The sequence below is a fragment of the Heterodontus francisci genome, chromosome 16 (assembly GCF_036365525.1).
Source record: "Heterodontus francisci isolate sHetFra1 chromosome 16, sHetFra1.hap1, whole genome shotgun sequence".
NCBI lineage: Eukaryota > Metazoa > Chordata > Chondrichthyes > Heterodontiformes > Heterodontidae > Heterodontus > Heterodontus francisci.
Genome location: NC_090386.1, coordinates 60784448 through 60801144, shown reverse-complemented (window position 1 = coordinate 60801144; position 16697 = coordinate 60784448). Strand labels below are relative to the sequence as shown.

General features: G+C 43.5%; 1 pseudogene; it reads left to right on the top strand.

The window, feature by feature from the left end:
* Positions 1-15292: 15292 nt before the first annotated feature.
* Positions 15293-15876, top strand: LOC137378289 (histone chaperone ASF1 pseudogene; annotated as a pseudogene).
* The last annotated feature ends 821 nt before the right edge of the window (positions 15877-16697 follow it).

Genomic DNA, 16697 nt, shown 5'->3' with positions numbered 1-16697 from the left:
GACCTTGACTTTCACAGCTATCTGCTCTCATTGCCTTCTGAGAGTTTGTCTGAAGGGCCCATATCCCTCTGAGGATAAATGGCATGTCTTTTTCTCTGTACCTCCATGACCAAGACAGCATTAGAAAATATTTTAGCCTGCTCTCTACCATGTTGTGCCATTCTTGTGTCTTTTCCAGGTCAGACTCACTTTTACAATGACTTCCAGCAGCTGCTCCATCAAAATGCACCTCTCCTTTAAGCTGTGCAGGCAGACTTTAAGTAGTGTAGGCTTGAACCCGATCTAGCCTCTCACGATTTTGTCCATTCCCCCCTCCCCCACACACTCAGTTGTGCAGCCAATCAACAGCAAACTTAGTGTGGCTGCGCACTACAATTATTTAAATGAGCAGGCAGTATGAAATTTGTGTCCTGCCTGCATTGGAAGCAACAGACGCGGTTAATTGGCAATGTGATGACCAGGGGCATTTTTGGGTCTTATCTTGGGTCTTATTTGCGGCCAAGATTTGGCCATGTATTCTTTATTATAGCTTCCAACTTCTTCATGAAAGCTACATAAGGCATTATGTTAAAATTGACAAAAGCAACGTAAGTGGGTTTCCAATGAGTGATCTGATTGTAAGCAACCTTGTATACTTCTTTGATAATGAAGCAGCTCATGCTAGCTTACAGCAGGACCTAGACTACATCCATTCTTGGGCTGACAAGTGATAGGTAATGTTCATGCCACATAAGTGCCAGGTAATCACTACCTTCAATAAGAAAATGTCCAACATTTCTTCTGACTTCCAATGGCAGACCATCAACATCTTGGGGATATCCATTGATCAGCGAATTAACTGGATCAAAGATATCAATGGCTTGGCTGCAAATACATACTGGATGTTGGATACTCTGAAATGACTGGCCTAACTCATTACCCCTCAAAGCCTTATCCACCATCTGAAAAACTCAAGATAGGAGTGTGATGGAATACTCACTGCCTGCCTGAATGGGAGAAGCTTCAACAATACTCAAGAAACTCAACATGATCCAAGAAAGATAAGTTCACTTGCTTGGTACTCCTGCCACTCTACTCCATATCAACATCCTCCATCACCAGTGCACTATGGTGGCAGTATATTCCATCAGCAGGATGCACTGCATTAACTCATCATTATTACTGCTCAGCATCTTTCTCACTTCTATCACTAAGGAAGACAAGAGCAGCATTGTTGTGGGAACACCATCACCTCAGAGCCTCCTTCAAGCCACACACCATTCTGGCTTGGACATATATGCCCATTCCTTTACTTAATGCCATTATGGAAGCACTATCAGCACAAGGTCAGCAATGGATTAAAAAGAAGGCCCATCATCACCTACTCAAGGCAACTAGTGATGGGAATTAGTTGCAGCCTTACCAGTGTCACCACAGCCCAAAACACTTTAAAAAAAAAGCTTCAACCTGTCCCACATATTGCTCATGAAAGTGAAATCCAGCCTGGCTGATTGGAACAGGCTTCCAATATATCCATATACATGCTGCTGTATAACCCACAACCCTTTATGGACAGGATTGCAAGAGAACTGAAAACACAGTGTATAGCCAATTTGAATAACCAGCATCATGCTTTTCTGGGTTTAAATAAAGAGGATTATTTTTATTCACATGTTCATCCCGAATGTCTAATGGTACGTCACTCACTCGTCACTCACACACACTTGAGAAAGAAAGCCGTTAAAAAGGATAGTGCACTTTTACAAATTACAAACAAAGGAATAGTTTGTAAGTCACATGATTTGGCTCATCTGGGGAAAAGGCATGCATTGTGGGCCCAGCAAGTAAGGCGATTTCACTCCTGAAGTGTAGTTAGCTGGATTCGATAGCTGGAGTCATATATCGAAGTTGTTGCAGGATTCTCTTGAAGGGGTGGATTTTCAGCAAATTACAAAGTTAGTTCTTGCAGTCTACTTACTAGGAGGTTGGTTTTCTGTACTAGTGGACGTGAAAAGAAACAGGCTTGCAGGGCTTAGGGTGTGGTAGTCTCCAGTTTTAAGGCATAGGTGTTTTGCCCTCACTGCTATCTCTGTAGCTGTTGCTTATAAACTGCCCAGTCTCTCTCTGGTGCTTGGAGTAATAAGATTTGATATCTGCGATTAGTTTCGGTGACCAGCTGATTGATACTTCTATTGTCCACCCGGAATGATTTGAAGTTTGAAGCCATTGCTACACAATGGGGGATGGATGATGGCCATTGGCACCTACTTATGATTTAACTGGTTTCTTACAGTTTTCTTTGTTAAGTTATGAGCTGGGAGACAGTGAGTCTAGGAGTCCATAGATATTGAGTTTTGGGTCAGACCACAAAAAACAGGAGGTGTGAATTCCACAAATGGTTTCGTCTTGATATCACCATTCAAAGGAGGCACTCCACCCATGGTCATTTAATTAGGAACTTTCCCAAGGCTTGAAATACTTGTGGGTCTGGGCCGGAATTGCAAAAGTCACCTGACCTTCGGCAGCCAACTTATGCAGAAGTTCCGAAGAAGGGTCACTGACCCGAAACGTTAACTCTGCTTCTCTTTCCACAGATGCTGCCAGACCTGCTGAGTGATTCCGGCATTTCTTGTTTTTGTTTATGCAGAAGTTTAATGTCCATTGTAGTTTATTTAAAATAAAGAAAATTCAGCTCCAGAAGATTCTATGCTGAATACAGTCCATGTATAAAAGTTATGAATAGGACATGCCTTCACTGGGCATGACAACCCTAAGAATCACTTTAAGAGTTGCTGCTATCAACAAGATTTTTCGGAGCTTTTGGGCTCAATCAATCCTCTATCTTATCGTACAAACCAAGGGAATGGCATGGGCATATTTCATTGAACAGAATCTTACCCACCACACCACAGAAGGCAGCTCCAAAGTGAGTCATTGATTCCTGACTATTTTTCATGCCATTGCAACTGCCCTCCCTCTTTGAATAACTTTTAGGAACTCAGTATGAATACTGTCCTTCTGAGCTGTTATTAGTTATGCGATACAGTGCGAAGTTCACTTCCACTTAATGATCCCATTCATTAAGTCCTTCTATCTGAGTAGCTTATTCAACCTCTATGCAGACAGCTCTTTATTGCATTCTTTTGATTTAGATGACAACTCAGTATAGTGCTTACTCCAGATAATGAGCATAGGTTTGTTAGAGACCACTGGTGTTGTTGGCTATTAAATTCTTTTGATGACAGATTTTGGCTAATGGAAAGAATTGGGTAATTGTGCGCCCTTAAGGATAAACTTAATGAAACCACTTTGTATGGCCAGATCATTAAATTTTGAATACAGTCTGGTTTAAAGAGTTGCAGGAATCATGAAGCTGTATCATCACTCCATAATATAACTGTCACCATCAGGCTTAGATGCCTTGAGGCATATTTCTTCTTGAGCATCTGTAGAATCTTCATTTATCACTCTCTTCCACTCCATGCTACAGTCTTAAACATAATAAATACAGCAGCTATTTGAAGGGCAGCATTACTTTTATACAAAATAAAATGGCTCAGAACAACAGCCTTGTGTGTGTTTGCAACTGGAAAGGCTCACAAGATTCTTGGATGCATCATTGGAAGTCCTATCATTATGGCCAAAAGAGAAAGACTGTTGAATACTGAAGGTACAAAACTCAATAAGAGGGTGTTGTCGCTGTCTCGAGTCAGTATTTCCTCCACCATCTCAAAAACTGCCACAAAGTGACCAAACAGGTTAGTGCCCTCACAAGGGCAGCTAAGGTAACTTAAATCACCCTTGCCAATACACTCAGGAAATCTTAAATCACCTCCCTACATAACACACACACACACACCTCTTAAAACACACTTAATCTAAAGGGACAATGCCTTCCTCTGTCATAATTAGAGAATAAAAACAGAAAATGCTGAAATCACTCAACAGGTAAATCAGCATCGGTGGGGCAAGAAACAGAGTTAACAAGGGATAATTTTAACCTAAATCGCCAGGCAGGAGACCCACAGTGTAGGGTAGGAAACCAGTTTTACACCTCACCCAATTTTACACTCCATTGACTTCAGGCCCTTAAATCTTCCAATAATATCTAAACATGAGATAACATCAGTTACTTGAAAAGAAAGGCTGCCAGAATCTGGTCCAACTGGGATACTTGCTTTCCTCAGATGAGAGCCAGGCTTCTAAGGCTCTAGGGGGAAAATCCCAGGTGCTTGCCTCTCAAGATCATTTCATTTAAGGAGTTCATTGTTGGAGAAACATCAGCAAGCAAGTTTTTTGGTACAAAGGATAGACATGGTGCTAAAAATAATTGTTGATAGAGTGTTTGGAACTTTTGGCATGTTTTGGAAATTGTTGTGTGAGGTAAACATGCTTAGAATTGTAAAATGATACAATGCAGAAGGAGGCCACCCTGACAGAGCCATCCAATTTGTTCCACTGCCCTGCTCTTTCCTCAAGGCCCTGAAAATGTTTCCATTTCAAAAATATATTCAATTTCCTTTTGAAACCTATTGTTGAATCTGCTTCCACCATGCTTTCGGGCAGTGCATTCCAGATCATAATAACTTGCTGCATAAAAAAAAGTTTTCCTCATGTCACCTTTGCTTCTTTTGCCAATTACCCTAAGTCTGTGTCCTCTTGTTACTGACCCTTCTGCCACTGAAAACAATTTCTCCTTATTTACTCTATCAAAACCCTCAAAGATTTTGAACACTTCTAACAAATTCCTCTGAACATTCTCTGCTCTAAAGAGAACAAACCCAGTTTCCCTAGACTTTCTGCATAACTGAAGTCTTTCATTCATGCTACCATTCTAGTAAATCTGCTCTTCATTGTCTCTAAGGCTTTGACATCCTTTGTAAAGTGTAGTGTCCAGAATTTGCCCCAATACTCCAACTGGAGCCTAATCATTGTTTCATAAAGATTTAGCATAACCTCTTTACTTTTGTACTCTATGCTTCTATTAATAAAGCCAAAAATCCCATATGCTTTTTTTTAAAGCAGCCTTCACAACCAGTCCTGCAAACTTCAAACTTACAAGCCCAGATGTCTCCTTTCCTTTATCCCCTTTAAGATTGGACCATTTAGTTCCAATTGCCTCTCCTCATTCCTCCTACCAAAATGAATCAATTCACACTTGTCTGCATGAAATCTCATCTGCCAAATGTTAGCCCATTTAACCAGTCGGTTGACATTTCCTAAACTCTGTTACAACCCTCCTCACAGTTTATTGCATTCCAAGTTTCATGTCATCTTCAAAATTTGAAATTATGCCCTGTATACCCAAGTCCAGATCATTAATATATATCAAAAAGAGTCTCAACACTGACCCCTGGGGGACACCACTGGACAATTTTCTCCAGTCTGAAAAACAACTTTCAGCAAAAGTCTCTGCTTTCCATCCCTCAGCCAATTCCACATCCACGCAGCTGCTGTCCCTTTAATCCTATCAACTTTAATTTTGTTAACAGGACTACACAAGTGCACATGCAATTCTGAGTTCATTTCTGTAGTCTGCTTTCATTTTTGGGGATTGGGATGATGGCAGGGGAAATGTCGAGTTCTGTGTTTTGGAGGAACTTGTCAAATATCGTTGAAAATGAGAGACTTTGTGAGAATGTGGGAGAATAGTCAGGTGCAAAGTGAGTCATTTTTTTTTAGTAAGTAAACCTTTATTTATTGAATGCACTCGGCTTTCAGTGTGCTCTCCTATCTGCTGGCTGTGACCTATGGACTGATTGAATAGTATCCAGTTAATACAACAATAATAAACCATTGGTGGTTTATCAACATGCCATAACTGTGGTTTGCAAAGATGGACTTGAAATCTCACCACATCACTCAGTAATATCAGACACTATTCCATCTTCACATAAACCAATATCTAACAGAAATGTTACAGTGAAGTTACTAACAAATCAAAAAAATGTTGAATGCATTTGAATACTTTTAAGCTAAAAGCAAACTATACAGTAGACAATTATGGAATTTGGAGAATATTCCTTGATAATCTGATCACAATTATAACACATGTTCAGGATGTTTGTGGATTCTGTAACTGAATCTTCATGGAATACTTTGATATTCTATACTGTTGGGAATATGCCGTCTATTTACATTTATTGCAAGATTGACTATAGTTGACAATAGTCGTCAAAATTGTGACTACATATAACCATATTTATTTAATGATCATTTTGTCAGCCTATTTTTGCCGTGGAATGCAGTATGGCACACTATTCTTTTTCCTAAAAATAAACATTATCATTGATTTATAACAGATTGTTCATAAATATTCATATGGATTCTGATAGCGTTCATACTTGACAGACTAAATGCCTGGCTGCAAATCATGACAGAATATTTTACCATATATCTAATTTAAAAGTGCGCGTGAGCAACAAAGATAAGAGGATAAGTCAGTATCCTAAAGAAAAAATATTTCCCTTCACTGGAGGCAGAAATCATTCGAATTTGAAGAGGTAATGGTGTTCAGTGGATTGTACAAGCCATGGTCTTGTTACCTCAATGCTAACATCAAGTCTTGATTAGCAGCATTAATTAGCGTGTTAATTAATATATCTATTATGTTGATTTCCTTGTTTTCTATATGTGCAAGGAAGAAGAAAAAGTGAGACAAAATTTTCAAGAAAAAATACTAATTGATCCTTTATTAAATGGTCTTCCTTGTAGGAAAGAACGAACCAGAGGATATGATATCTTTTGCAATGTTGCTTGAATAAAATATGAGATAAACAGTAGCTGGCAGTATGTTATTTGGCTTCAACACTCCTGTAATTCAGATTATATTTTATATCATATATTCAAAAAGCACGCTAAGATATCAGGGTCGGATATAAAGGAACAGGAGCTGAGCAGGGATTCAGAAAGCACATCAAGAGATCAGAGTCCGGATATGAATGAACGGGAGCAAAACAAATCAAACATAGGAGATATCAAAAAAAGTGTTGTCAGAGTGACATCGCAATCAGCACAGAGTGAGCTGCAGCAGACCAGAGGCATTCAAGGCAAGTATATAGGATAAGTACCTATATTTCACTCTTTGTGTATAGTGATTTTGGCAGAATCTATAGAATTTTGAAAGATAGCCACCAATGCATCCATTATCTCTATAGCCATCTCCTTCAACACTCTGGGATGTAGCTCATCTGGTCCATGGATTTTATCAACCTTCAATCCAGTTAATTTTTCAGGATAAAGGAAAATCCCAAGGTATTTTATAAGTATATTAAGGGCAAGAGTATAACCATGGAAAGAATAGGGCCCTTTAGGGACCAGAGTGGAAATCTGTGTGGAGCTGGAGGACATAGCTGAGGTTTTAAATGACTACTTTTCATCTGTGTTCACTATGGGGAAGGATGATGTAGGTGTAGAGATCAGGGAGGGGGATTGTAATAATACTTGAACATATTAGCATTGAAAGGAAGGAAGTAGTCGCTGTTTTAGCGGGCTTAAAAGTGGAAAAATCTCCAGGCCCAGATGAGATGTATCCCAGGCTGTTATGTGAGGCAAGGGAGGAGATAACAGGGGTTCTGACACAAATTTTCACATCCTGGCTGGCCACAGGAGAGGTACCAGAGGACTGGAGGACAGCGAATGTGGTGCCATTATACAAGAAGGGTAGCAGGGATAAACCAGGTAATTACAGGCCAGTGAGTCTAACATCTGTGGTAGGGAAACTATTGGAAACAATTCTGAGGGATAGGATTAATCTCCACTTGGAGAGGCAGGGATTAATCAGGGATAGTCAGCATGGCTTTGTCAGGGGGAGATCGTGTCTCACAAACTTGATTGAATTTTTCGAGGAGGTGACTAGATGTGCAGATGAGGGTAAGGCAGTTGATGTAGTCTACATGGACTTCAGTAAGGCTTTTGATAAGGTCCCGCATGGGAGATTGGTGAAGAAGGTAAGAGCCCATGGGATCCAGGGCAATTTAGCAAATTGGATCCAAAATTGGCTTAGTGGCAGGAGGCAGAGGGTGATGGTCGAGGGTTGTTTTTGCGAGTGGAAGCCTGTGACCAGTGGTGTACCACAGGGATTGGTGCTGGGACCCTTGCTGTTTGTAGTGTACATTAATGATTTAGACGTGAATATAGGAGGTATGATCAGTAAGTTTGCAGATGACATGAAAATTGGTGGTGTTGTAAATAGTGAGGAGTAATGCCTTAGATTACAGGACGATATAGATGGGCTGGTAAGATGGGCGGAGCAGTGGCAAATGGAATTTAATCCTGAGAAATGTGAGGTGATGCATTTTGGGAGGACTAACAAGGCAAGGGAATATACAATGGATGGTAGGACCCTAGGAAGTACAGAGGGTCAGAGGGACCTTGGTGTACTTGTCCATAGATCACTGAAGGCAGCAGCACAGGTAGATAAGGTGGTTAGGAAGGCATATGGGATACTTGCCTTTATTAGCTGAGGCATAGAATATAAGAGCAGGGAGGTTATGATGGGGCTGTATAAAATGCTAGTTAGGCCGCAGCTGGAGTACAATGTACAGTTCTGGTCACCACACTATAGGAAGGATGTGATTGCACTGGAGAGGGTGCAGAGGAGATTCACCAGGATGTTGTCTGGGTAGGAGCATTTCAGCTTTGAAGAGAGACTGGATAGGCTAGGGTTGTTTTCCTTAGAGCAGAGAAGGCTGAACGGGGACCTGATTGAGGTATACAAAATTATGAGGGGCATTGATAGGATGGATAGGAAGAAACTTTTTCCCTTAGTGGAAGGATCAATAACCGGGGGCATAGATTTAAGGTAAGGGGCAGGAGGTTTAGAGGTGATTTGAGGAAAAGATTTTTCACCCAGAGGGTGGTTGGAATCTGGAACACACTACCTGAAGGGATGGTAGAGGCAGGAACCCTCACAACATTTAGAAGTATTTAGATGTGCACTTGAAGTGCCATAGCATACAAGGCTATGGGCCAAGTGCTAGAAAATGGGATTAGAATAGATAGGTGCTTGATGGCCGACACAGAAATGATGAGCCGAAGGGCCTGTTTCTGCGCTGTATAACTCTATGACTCTATGACTTTATTGCTGCAGGAGTTTCTCAGGACATTGTCCTAGGCCCAACCATCTTCAGTTGCTTCATCAATGACCTTCCCTCTACCATAAGGTCAGTAGTGAGGATGCTCGCTGATGATTGCACAATGTTCAGCAGCATTTTGTAATTCCGCAGATACTGAAGCAGTCCATGCCTGCATGCAGCAAGACCTGGACAACATTTAGGCCTGGGCTGATGAGTAGCAAGTAACATTCATGCCAACAAGTGCCATGCAATGACCATCTCCAACAAGAGAGAATCTAACCATCTTTTCTTGACATTCAATAGATTTACCATCACTGAATCCCCCACCATCAGCATTTTGTGGGTTGCCATTGACCAGAAACTGAACTGGACCAGCCAGATAAATACAGTGGCTATAAGAGTATGTCAGAAGCTGGGAATTCTGGAACAAGTAACTCACCTCCTGACTCCCTAAATCCTGTCCACCATCTCCAAGGCACAAGTCAGCAGTCTGATGGAATACTCTCTGCTTGCCTGGATGAGTGCATCTCCCAACAACACTCAAGAAGTTCAACACCATCCAGGACAAAGCAGCCCACTTGATTGTCACCCTATCCACCATCTTAAACATTAACTTCCTGTACCACCGGCGCACAGCTGCAATGTTGTGTACCATCTACAAGATGCACTACAGCAACTAGCCAAGCCTCTTCTGCAACATCTATCGCCTAGAAGTACAACGCAGCAGACATATGGGAACACCAAGGCCTGCAAGTTCCTCTCTAAGTCACACACCATATTGACTAGGAACTATATCAATGTACTTTCACTGTTGCTGGGTCAAAATCTTGGAACTCCCTTCCTAACAGCACTGTGGGACTACAGTGGTAGAAACATTGGGCTGGATTTTAGCGGCAATTGCAAACACAGTGGCTCATTTGCATTGTTGCGTTGCCTGCCCACCACCCCCCCCCCAAATCAGGCAGAGGGGGGCGGGCCGAACGTCGTGAATGGCATCAGGTGATGAATAGTCAGGTGCTGGCGCCATATTTAAAGGGCGTCCTTGCATCACCTTGCATCACTTACAATGCTGATGTTTCTCCGTTCTGTCTGAAGCTTTAAACTGCCCAGTCAAGACAAACATCAACAACAACATCCCTATTGCCTAGAAAGATGTCAGAGGTGCAATCCAGTGTGGCCCCACGGTTCAGCGATGCATCCTTGCTCGTTCTCCTCCAGGCTATGCGGGCAAGGCGGGAGGTCCTTTTCCCCAGCGATGGTAAGAAGATGGCTTCCTGCCTGACCAAACAAACCTGGATGGAGATTGCAGAGGAGGTAAGTTGCCTTGGGGTCACCTGCCGAGACTGGAACCAGTGCCGCAAGAGGATGAATAATCTCATTCGTTCGGCAAAGGTAAGTGGCACTTTTCTGGGGCCCCATCTGATCTTGATTTGCCCACACAAATTGGCACATGGGTGCCACTGCTGTGTCAAACACAGGGAGGCCAGGCGGGGAGGATTGATGCCACATGGGTGTCTGCATGTGTGAAAGAGTCAATCCCTCATGTGCAACCCAGAGCATGGCACCTACATGACAGGCTGAGTCCATTTGACACACTGACTGCCACCTACCTTTTGTTTTAGCACTCCTGTTGTGCAAAGCGTCATGTTGTTGTATTGCAATGTTTAACATCTGCATCCTTTCTTTTCCAGGCAAAGAGTGTGCATAATGCGAGGGGGTCCTCCAGGACTGGAGGAGAGGTGCCGGATCTCCGCCCACTGACCCAGGCTGAGGAGGAGACCCTTGAAATATGTGGCAGTCATGGAGGACATCCAATTTCAGAAGTGGAGCTTGGCTTCCAGGGTGAACATTCAACTCTTTGACAAACGCAATGATTATTCAAAACATTTCCTTTGTCGACACAATATTAATGATAGGTACACCAGTGAACCTAAAACTGTGCTGTTCACATTGTATCTTGTAGGGCGACGCTCTGAGGTGGCATCAGAGGCCCCTGAGAGTGCCAGCACCTCTGAGGAGGAGATGACCTCAGAGGAAGCAGTGTCCCAAGACACACCCGCAACTTGCACCAGAGTAAGGACACTCAACTCGGTGGGAATGCGTTCGGCTCTAAATTCTGGGTCACAAGCTGGTGAAAGCACCATGCACACGCCCGAGCAGCTGGCTGAGGCTGAGTCAGCCAAGGCCTCTGACAGTCGGAGGATTGTGGGAGGCCATGCCCAAGCTGAGTCCGAGGTTGATGATGACCCTCTGGTGTCGACAGCACAGGGCATACTGGAGTTGCAGAGAGAGGTAAGGCAACATCTGGCGGAGATGCCATAGGCCATGCATAGCCATGAGCGGATAATGAGGGAGTCCCCATCCAGGCCATGACAGCTGCCATGTCCCAAGCGCATGGCTTCCTCCATGGAGAGGATGGTGACTCTCATGTAGATCCACATCCCACAGATGTGCGCTGACCTGCAAACCATTTCCTCGTCCATGAGCTGGATGCAGCAGTGGCTAGGTGAGAGAGGGACCAGGGGCCTGGACACTGTCTGTGCCCCTGGTCCTTCTCAGGAGAGCAGTGAGGATCCCATGAGCCTTGAGAATGAGGAGATCCAGCCATCCATATGTGGAGTCTCCCCTCAGGGCACTTCTAATGTGGACACGAGCTCCTCAGCCCCTCCACCGGTGAGCCCAGCTCCAGTAGCCACTACGTCTGAGGAGAACCCTGCACTGGTGCAGGAGGCCCTCAGACAGCCGGGGCCCTCCAGGCCTCAGGCGCCCAGAGGACGACCGCCCAAGTCATACAAAGCCAAAGGGTGTCCTGATCAGCAGCCTGCCTCCAATCAAGCTGCTAGCTCACAGTTCGTAAAGCGAAAGAGCACCCGCAAGCGGCTAAAAAAGACACAATGACACATATGGGTTATGACAGGTGCAACATATATGTTCTGTTAACTTATCATTAAATGTGTTTGTCTAACAGGTCTGTCTCCTTTCTACTGTGTTAATGATGTATTCCAGCATGTGTCGACTATGTTTCCTCCCATGACATCATTGCCCTGGCGCAATGCGAATGTATGGAAAAACATCATGGCCATGCCAGTATGCATGATGATTGCACTGCACGGGTGCAGTCACATGGGCAATGGCTCAGTCATCTGCTGCCAGTAATAGTGGTGACACAGTTATCACAGATGCAGACGACTGACTACCAGATGCAGCACGGTGATGTATGACATAGGGAGCATATTCTGCACCTCAAGGATAGTGAAAGCGCTCAGCAATAAGGCGTGGCCAAGCATCCCTTGCTCTTTGCTCGCCCTGTCTACGATGCCCCCATTATCTCCATTCTCCCATGCAGGTATGCTGCTGCACCTCCTGTGTCCTCATTGTGCGAGCATGTCTCCTGCTCGTGTCTCTCATCTTCCTCCAAGGCCTCCCACCTCTGTATTGCAAAGTTGTGCAGAACACATCACACAGCAACGATGCACGCGACCCATTCTGGTGAGTACTGTAGGGCCCCACCTGACATGCATAGTCAGTGGAAGCACATCTTGAGCAGGCCACATACTAGCTACAAGTTGAGTGAGTAGAAGCCCTTTCTATTCAGAAAAGCAGCTGGTTGTTCGACAGGAGCCTTGATGGCCACATGCGTGCAATCGGTGAACTCTTGCACCTGTGGGACTCCCGCGATGGCCCCAAATCTGACGGCACTTTGGGACCGACTCTCAGGGTCTGTCATGTCTGACATATAAACAGCGGCCCTCCTGTGCAAGGCATCGGTGTCCTCCCTGATACAGCTGTGCACTGGTGTCTGTGAAAAGCCACACAAGTCGCCGGTGTGTCCCTGGAATGATGCAGAGGTGCAGAAGGTAAGAGCCATGGTGACTTTGAGGGCTACAGGCATAGGGTGTCCAGCAAACCCCATCGACTGCAGGTCATCATTCAACAGTGCACAGAGATGTGTCACCGGCTCTCTGGACATCCAAAGCCACCTCTGACACTGGCAATCCGACATGTACAGGTATGTCATGTGGAGCCTGTAGACCCATTGTTTTCTTTGACGTTGAAATAGCCTTGGTGGCTGCTGCTGCTCCCTTCCATGAGCTTCCATTTGGGCTGTGCCTGCCAGTTGGTTCGGCCTCCGGGAGATATGTCTCCTCACAGCACTTGGATCAAGAGAGACAGGATGGACCAGCCCCATCTGAACGCTGCTGGGGAACTCAGTGCCTTCAGTGGATCAATGGCACCTATCAGGGCAGACAGTAATGTAAATTGGTGCTTCAGCTGCATTCTGTCATCACCTATATGGTATGGTATGACATCGCCCATACTAGCTTTGCATGCAAGCGGGACAGCATGAGCACGGTCACCCCAGACCATTTTTGGCCCAGACCCCACATATAGAGTGCTATTGATCCCCCCTCCCCAAAACAGCGCTGGCCGAATGCAGGGTCAACCCCTTTCACCACCATGCCAAATGCTAGCGTGCGCAGAGTGATCCCCTTTACGGTAGAAGGGCATGGGCTCCCTCCCTTATTTCATGCAGATTAATGTCCCAGTCATCGGAGACCCCCACCCACCCACCCACCTTCGCCTGCTCCGAGGACTGACTCTTCATTGCCACCAGCTTTTCACGGACGGGAACGCAATGGCACGTGAATGCAGCAAGTCTGAATAAAGTTTGAAACCTGCTGCCTATATTGCTGTGGCCTGCATGGTAAGTGGCCATGAACATAGTTTAATGCGGGTCCCATTACCTAGTGGCAGGACGGCCGCTGTCCAGATCGGTATGATCGGTATGGGGCCTGTCGGGGTCGGTGGTGTGCCTCCGCCGTACTGATCTTCATTGCCCCCCCACTACCGTTACTGGCGGCGGAGGGCCTTTAAAATTCAGCCCATAGTAGATATAAGGGGATTCTATAGTCAGGGGAATAATCTTCTACACTGTGTAATTTGCCCCATGGTTTAGGAGGAGTTTGAAATGTTTGTTCGTCAAATTAACTCAGCTTTTGCTACAATACCTTTACTTCATTACAGGAACAAGTCTGTTCGTAAACGTTTCCCATTTGAATATTTCGCATTATTTGTGCACTTTCTTATTTGCACTATGTTCTTTCAAAGTTAGCTGGACTAGTTCCCCTTTTACCTACTGGAAGTACAAATACCTTTGACTCTTTCATTTTCAATTTTTATATTGAAAAATGTAAAATATATTTATTTTTATATGTATGCCTATATATGTGTAAGTTATTATATATATAGTGACAAAACCACACCTGCCAAAAATAAGACATATTAATTTCGTCATATGGAACATTATTTTTGAACTGTTACATTTGCATTCTAAAAGACAGTTGCCTGAAGAAGACAATGGGAGTGCCTCCCTGATTCAATTAGTCAGATGGGTTTGTTAATAGAAATGGTCAAGAGACACTGAATGTGTAAGAGCCAGTATTCCACCCCGCCCTCCCCCCACCCCACACCCCCACCACGCCCCCCCCCCACCCCCCCAACCCACACACACTGAGAGTGTCTGCTAAGCTTGAAGGAATCCAGAAAATCTCACAGGAGAGATTGTTCCAAATAAGGAGCTAGTTACATGACTAACCTGCTGGCCGACTTGGAGTTAATTGAATCGTGCTCACAGAACAGTTTTGGAGGGTGACTGTTTTTTGAAGACCAAAGAAAATCAAGGTCTCTCCCTGTCTCTCTCTCTTTCAGGCAAAGTTCCAGGGAGCCACAAAGTAACTTAAGCTCAAGACAGAAGAACCGAGAAACAAGTTTAAAGTGTGCACTGAGCCCCAACGAGAACTGCAAGACTTAACTTCAATCAAAGACTTTACATCCAACTCAAAACCAGTAACTGAACTCCAGCTATTACTTCAAATCTTTCCCCTTCTTTCTCCTCCTCTGTCTCTATTTGCGTGTATGTTTATCACGTATGCATGCTAGCATGGTTGCGTCACGTATTTCTAGTAGTTTTAACTGAATTACAGTTTTAAGGTTAATAAACTTACACCTTTCTTGTTTAAGTCTGAGAAAACCTGTCTAGTTGATTTCTTTGCCATTATAATTGAAGAGCAGTGAGCAAGGATTCACTGAGAGGGAAGCTAAAACACAGTGTTTTAAAAATTAAACTCTGTAACGGGCAAACAAGGAAAAGGCTGAGAGGGAACCCCGACACCCCCTTCTCACTGGTCATAACAATATATATATATATACGTATAAAAAAGAAACATGTAGGAGCCATGGTGAAAGTTCAGATGAGGAACATGGTGGTGCTGGACAACCATCACCATTTTTCAACCCTTTTGAGTTTGTAATCACCTTTGAGTGCATCAAAAAACTGTCCAAGGATTTGGAATAGAAAATCCTTTATGTGGGTTCACCCAGAAGTGAAGAATATGACCAAGTCTTCGACTCTGTACATGTGGGGCCTGTTCATGCTGAAAGACAGATGTTTGCCTTTCAGGCTGATGCAGCAAAGCCTTCCCTCACTCCAGATGCAGATGCATTTGGAGTAGCTGTCATTTTAATAATCTGCACTTACTGAGGTTAAGAATTTATTGGGTATTATGTAAATAATGAATACAGCAATCTACAGCTGTCTGAAAATCCCCCTGTGAAACTAGATTTCTCTAAGCTTCAGTGAAAAATTTTAGCTTCAAATCCACAAATTACAAGGTTCCATATCAACTGGGATAAAAGTAGTGAAAAGAAAGATAATTCTGAATACACAAAGCCGAATATGCAATCCGTTCTTTATTCAAGTATGTTGCCTTCAGCTTCAAAGGGCTTCAAAGTAACATTGGGAAAAACAGACAAAAAATAAAACTAAAGTCATTATATCTGAATGTGTGAAGTATTCACAACAAAATATATGAACTAATAGCATCAGATACAAATTAATGGGTTGATTGAATAACTGTTATGGAAATGTGGTTGCAGGGTGACCAAGACTGGAAACTAAATCTACCAGGATAGTTGACTTTTAGAAGAGATAGATAAAATGGAAAAGGAGTTGGGGGGTGGGGGGGACAGAGTTGATATGGTGGCTAGCCTGATAATAAAGGATAGGATTAAGGCAGTAGAGAAAAAAGATCTTAGCTCAGAAAATCAAGATGTAGAATCAGTTTGGGTGGAGCTAAGAAACAACCAGGGACAGAAAGCACTGGTAGGAGTAATTTATAGGCCCCCAGCAGTATTTGTAGTGTTGGGTAGCGCATTAAACAGAAAATTAAAGGTGTAATGCAGCATTCATAAGGGACTTTAATTTTTATATAGTCTGGGCAAACCAAGTTTGCTGTAATGATGTGCAGAACGAGTTCATGGAATTTATACAAAAAAAGTTTTCTGATCAGCATGTCGAGGAACTAATTAGAGAACAGTTTATTTTAGATCCAGTATTGTGCAATGAGGAAGGGTGAAGTAATAACTTTGTAGTAAAGTTAATCTGCTTTGGTAGTGGTTGATGGATAAATGTTATCCAAGGACATGACGAGTATTTTTTGTGCTTTTTGAATCCTGCCAAGGGATATTTAGTATTCGCCCGAATTGACAGTAAGTAACACAGTTTAATATCTCAGCCAAAACCTAAATTATGTGCTCAAGCCTTGGTGTGGGATTAAACCTCACATGCTGTATCACAGATGA